This window comes from Hesperophylax consimilis, chromosome 17, assembly GCF_061612785.1.
Source record: "Hesperophylax consimilis isolate HC1 chromosome 17, BYU_Hcon_1.0, whole genome shotgun sequence".
NCBI classification, from domain to species: domain Eukaryota; kingdom Metazoa; phylum Arthropoda; class Insecta; order Trichoptera; family Limnephilidae; genus Hesperophylax; species Hesperophylax consimilis.
In genome coordinates this window covers 31,349,785-31,356,631 of record NC_142852.1, presented here as the reverse complement: position 1 = coordinate 31,356,631, position 6,847 = coordinate 31,349,785, and positions in this window count along the sequence as shown.

Below are 6,847 nucleotides of genomic sequence, written 5' to 3'. Positions count from 1 at the left end.
CATATTCTCCTTGCACTCCTTTATGCTTTCCTTTATTGTCTCATTCATAGGTACTCTTCTATTATCTGACTCTTGACATTGCCCGACTCAAGTATCTGATTCACTTGATCTTGCCATGTCTTCCTCGGGCGTACCCGACTTCTTCTACCATTCACATTCCTGTCACATATTCTCCTTGCACTCCTTTATGCTTTCCTTTATTGTCTCATTCATAGGTACTCTTCTATTATCTGACTCTTGACATTGCCCGACTCAAGTATCTGATTCACTTGATCTTGCCATGTCTTCCTCGGGCGTACCCGACTTCTTCTACCATTCACATTCCTGTCACATATTCTCCTTGCACTCCTTTATGCTTTCCTTTATTGTCTCATTCATAGGTACTCTTCTATTATCTGACTCTTGACATTGCCCGACTCAAGTATCTGATTCACTTGATCTTGCCATGTCTTCCTCGGGCGTACCCGACTTCTTCTACCATTCACATTCCTGTCACATATTCTCCTTGCACTCCTTTATGCTTTCCTTTATTGTCTCATTCATAGGTACTCTTCTATTATCTGACTCTTGACATTGCCCGACTCAAGTATCTGATTCACTTGATCTTGCCATGTCTTCCTCGGGCGTACCCGACTTCTTCTACCATTCACATTCCTGTCACATATTCTCCTTGCACTCCTTTATGCTTTCCTTTATTGTCTCATTCATAGGTACTCTTCTATTATCTGACTCTTGACATTGCCCGACTCAAGTATCTGATTCACTTGATCTTGCCATGTCTTCCTCGGGCGTACCCGACTTCTTCTACCATTCACATTCCTGTCACATATTCTCCTTGCACTCCTTTATGCTTTCCTTTATTGTCTCATTCATAGGTACTCTTCTATTATCTGACTCTTGACATTGCCCGACTCAAGTATCTGATTCACTTGATCTTGCCATGTCTTCCTCGGGCGTACCCGACTTCTTCTACCATTCACATTCCTGTCACATATTCTCCTTGCACTCCTTTATGCTTTCCTTTATTGTCTCATTCATAGGTACTCTTCTATTATCTGACTCTTGACATTGCCCGACTCAAGTATCTGATTCACTTGATCTTGCCATGTCTTCCTCGGGCGTACCCGACTTCTTCTACCATTCACATTCCTGTCACATATTCTCCTTGCACTCCTTTATGCTTTCCTTTATTGTCTCATTCATAGGTACTCTTCTATTATCTGACTCTTGACATTGCCCGACTCAAGTATCTGATTCACTTGATCTTGCCATGTCTTCCTCGGGCGTACCCGACTTCTTCTACCATTCACATTCCTGTCACATATTCTCCTTGCACTCCTTTATGCTTTCCTTTATTGTCTCATTCATAGGTACTCTTCTATTATCTGACTCTTGACATTGCCCGACTCAAGTATCTGATTCACTTGATCTTGCCATGTCTTCCTCGGGCGTACCCGACTTCTTCTACCATTCACATTCCTGTCACATATTCTCCTTGCACTCCTTTATGCTTTCCTTTATTGTCTCATTCATAGGTACTCTTCTATTATCTGACTCTTGACATTGCCCGACTCAAGTATCTGATTCACTTGATCTTGCCATGTCTTCCTCGGGCGTACCCGACTTCTTCTACCATTCACATTCCTGTCACATATTCTCCTTGCACTCCTTTATGCTTTCCTTTATTGTCTCATTCATAGGTACTCTTCTATTATCTGACTCTTGACATTGCCCGACTCAAGTATCTGATTCACTTGATCTTGCCATGTCTTCCTCGGGCGTACCCGACTTCTTCTACCATTCACATTCCTGTCACATATTCTCCTTGCACTCCTTTATGCTTTCCTTTATTGTCTCATTCATAGGTACTCTTCTATTATCTGACTCTTGACATTGCCCGACTCAAGTATCTGATTCACTTGATCTTGCCATGTCTTCCTCGGGCGTACCCGACTTCTTCTACCATTCACATTCCTGTCACATATTCTCCTTGCACTCCTTTATGCTTTCCTTTATTGTCTCATTCATAGGTACTCTTCTATTATCTGACTCTTGACATTGCCCGACTCAAGTATCTGATTCACTTGATCTTGCCATGTCTTCCTCGGGCGTACCCGACTTCTTCTACCATTCACATTCCTGTCACATATTCTCCTTGCACTCCTTTATGCTTTCCTTTATTGTCTCATTCATAGGTACTCTTCTATTATCTGACTCTTGACATTGCCCGACTCAAGTATCTGATTCACTTGATCTTGCCATGTCTTCCTCGGGCGTACCCGACTTCTTCTACCATTCACATTCCTGTCACATATTCTCCTTGCACTCCTTTATGCTTTCCTTTATTGTCTCATTCATAGGTACTCTTCTATTATCTGACTCTTGACATTGCCCGACTCAAGTATCTGATTCACTTGATCTTGCCATGTCTTCCTCGGGCGTACCCGACTTCTTCTACCATTCACATTCCTGTCACATATTCTCCTTGCACTCCTTTATGCTTTCCTTTATTGTCTCATTCATAGGTACTCTTCTATTATCTGACTCTTGACATTGCCCGACTCAAGTATCTGATTCACTTGATCTTGCCATGTCTTCCTCGGGCGTACCCGACTTCTTCTACCATTCACATTCCTGTCACATATTCTCCTTGCACTCCTTTATGCTTTCCTTTATTGTCTCATTCATAGGTACTCTTCTATTATCTGACTCTTGACATTGCCCGACTCAAGTATCTGATTCACTTGATCTTGCCATGTCTTCCTCGGGCGTACCCGACTTCTTCTACCATTCACATTCCTGTCACATATTCTCCTTGCACTCCTTTATGCTTTCCTTTATTGTCTCATTCATAGGTACTCTTCTATTATCTGACTCTTGACATTGCCCGACTCAAGTATCTGATTCACTTGATCTTGCCATGTCTTCCTCGGGCGTACCCGACTTCTTCTACCATTCACATTCCTGTCACATATTCTCCTTGCACTCCTTTATGCTTTCCTTTATTGTCTCATTCATAGGTACTCTTCTATTATCTGACTCTTGACATTGCCCGACTCAAGTATCTGATTCACTTGATCTTGCCATGTCTTCCTCGGGCGTACCCGACTTCTTCTACCATTCACATTCCTGTCACATATTCTCCTTGCACTCCTTTATGCTTTCCTTTATTGTCTCATTCATAGGTACTCTTCTATTATCTGACTCTTGACATTGCCCGACTCAAGTATCTGATTCACTTGATCTTGCCATGTCTTCCTCGGGCGTACCCGACTTCTTCTACCATTCACATTCCTGTCACATATTCTCCTTGCACTCCTTTATGCTTTCCTTTATTGTCTCATTCATAGGTACTCTTCTATTATCTGACTCTTGACATTGCCCGACTCAAGTATCTGATTCACTTGATCTTGCCATGTCTTCCTCGGGCGTACCCGACTTCTTCTACCATTCACATTCCTGTCACATATTCTCCTTGCACTCCTTTATGCTTTCCTTTATTGTCTCATTCATAGGTACTCTTCTATTATCTGACTCTTGACATTGCCCGACTCAAGTATCTGATTCACTTGATCTTGCCATGTCTTCCTCGGGCGTACCCGACTTCTTCTACCATTCACATTCCTGTCACATATTCTCCTTGCACTCCTTTATGCTTTCCTTTATTGTCTCATTCATAGGTACTCTTCTATTATCTGACTCTTGACATTGCCCGACTCAAGTATCTGATTCACTTGATCTTGCCATGTCTTCCTCGGGCGTACCCGACTTCTTCTACCATTCACATTCCTGTCACATATTCTCCTTGCACTCCTTTATGCTTTCCTTTATTGTCTCATTCATAGGTACTCTTCTATTATCTGACTCTTGACATTGCCCGACTCAAGTATCTGATTCACTTGATCTTGCCATGTCTTCCTCGGGCGTACCCGACTTCTTCTACCATTCACATTCCTGTCACATATTCTCCTTGCACTCCTTTATGCTTTCCTTTATTGTCTCATTCATAGGTACTCTTCTATTATCTGACTCTTGACATTGCCCGACTCAAGTATCTGATTCACTTGATCTTGCCATGTCTTCCTCGGGCGTACCCGACTTCTTCTACCATTCACATTCCTGTCACATATTCTCCTTGCACTCCTTTATGCTTTCCTTTATTGTCTCATTCATAGGTACTCTTCTATTATCTGACTCTTGACATTGCCCGACTCAAGTATCTGATTCACTTGATCTTGCCATGTCTTCCTCGGGCGTACCCGACTTCTTCTACCATTCACATTCCTGTCACATATTCTCCTTGCACTCCTTTATGCTTTCCTTTATTGTCTCATTCATAGGTACTCTTCTATTATCTGACTCTTGACATTGCCCGACTCAAGTATCTGATTCACTTGATCTTGCCATGTCTTCCTCGGGCGTACCCGACTTCTTCTACCATTCACATTCCTGTCACATATTCTCCTTGCACTCCTTTATGCTTTCCTTTATTGTCTCATTCATAGGTACTCTTCTATTATCTGACTCTTGACATTGCCCGACTCAAGTATCTGATTCACTTGATCTTGCCATGTCTTCCTCGGGCGTACCCGACTTCTTCTACCATTCACATTCCTGTCACATATTCTCCTTGCACTCCTTTATGCTTTCCTTTATTGTCTCATTCATAGGTACTCTTCTATTATCTGACTCTTGACATTGCCCGACTCAAGTATCTGATTCACTTGATCTTGCCATGTCTTCCTCGGGCGTACCCGACTTCTTCTACCATTCACATTCCTGTCACATATTCTCCTTGCACTCCTTTATGCTTTCCTTTATTGTCTCATTCATAGGTACTCTTCTATTATCTGACTCTTGACATTGCCCGACTCAAGTATCTGATTCACTTGATCTTGCCATGTCTTCCTCGGGCGTACCCGACTTCTTCTACCATTCACATTCCTGTCACATATTCTCCTTGCACTCCTTTATGCTTTCCTTTATTGTCTCATTCATAGGTACTCTTCTATTATCTGACTCTTGACATTGCCCGACTCAAGTATCTGATTCACTTGATCTTGCCATGTCTTCCTCGGGCGTACCCGACTTCTTCTACCATTCACATTCCTGTCACATATTCTCCTTGCACTCCTTTATGCTTTCCTTTATTGTCTCATTCATAGGTACTCTTCTATTATCTGACTCTTGACATTGCCCGACTCAAGTATCTGATTCACTTGATCTTGCCATGTCTTCCTCGGGCGTACCCGACTTCTTCTACCATTCACATTCCTGTCACATATTCTCCTTGCACTCCTTTATGCTTTCCTTTATTGTCTCATTCATAGGTACTCTTCTATTATCTGACTCTTGACATTGCCCGACTCAAGTATCTGATTCACTTGATCTTGCCATGTCTTCCTCGGGCGTACCCGACTTCTTCTACCATTCACATTCCTGTCACATATTCTCCTTGCACTCCTTTATGCTTTCCTTTATTGTCTCATTCATAGGTACTCTTCTATTATCTGACTCTTGACATTGCCCGACTCAAGTATCTGATTCACTTGATCTTGCCATGTCTTCCTCGGGCGTACCCGACTTCTTCTACCATTCACATTCCTGTCACATATTCTCCTTGCACTCCTTTATGCTTTCCTTTATTGTCTCATTCATAGGTACTCTTCTATTATCTGACTCTTGACATTGCCCGACTCAAGTATCTGATTCACTTGATCTTGCCATGTCTTCCTCGGGCGTACCCGACTTCTTCTACCATTCACATTCCTGTCACATATTCTCCTTGCACTCCTTTATGCTTTCCTTTATTGTCTCATTCATAGGTACTCTTCTATTATCTGACTCTTGACATTGCCCGACTCAAGTATCTGATTCACTTGATCTTGCCATGTCTTCCTCGGGCGTACCCGACTTCTTCTACCATTCACATTCCTGTCACATATTCTCCTTGCACTCCTTTATGCTTTCCTTTATTGTCTCATTCATAGGTACTCTTCTATTATCTGACTCTTGACATTGCCCGACTCAAGTATCTGATTCACTTGATCTTGCCATGTCTTCCTCGGGCGTACCCGACTTCTTCTACCATTCACATTCCTGTCACATATTCTCCTTGCACTCCTTTATGCTTTCCTTTATTGTCTCATTCATAGGTACTCTTCTATTATCTGACTCTTGACATTGCCCGACTCAAGTATCTGATTCACTTGATCTTGCCATGTCTTCCTCGGGCGTACCCGACTTCTTCTACCATTCACATTCCTGTCACATATTCTCCTTGCACTCCTTTATGCTTTCCTTTATTGTCTCATTCATAGGTACTCTTCTATTATCTGACTCTTGACATTGCCCGACTCAAGTATCTGATTCACTTGATCTTGCCATGTCTTCCTCGGGCGTACCCGACTTCTTCTACCATTCACATTCCTGTCACATATTCTCCTTGCACTCCTTTATGCTTTCCTTTATTGTCTCATTCATAGGTACTCTTCTATTATCTGACTCTTGACATTGCCCGACTCAAGTATCTGATTCACTTGATCTTGCCATGTCTTCCTCGGGCGTACCCGACTTCTTCTACCATTCACATTCCTGTCACATATTCTCCTTGCACTCCTTTATGCTTTCCTTTATTGTCTCATTCATAGGTACTCTTCTATTATCTGACTCTTGACATTGCCCGACTCAAGTATCTGATTCACTTGATCTTGCCATGTCTTCCTCGGGCGTACCCGACTTCTTCTACCATTCACATTCCTGTCACATATTCTCCTTGCACTCCTTTATGCTTTCCTTTATTGTCTCATTCATAGGTACTCTTCTATTATCTGACTCTTGACATTGC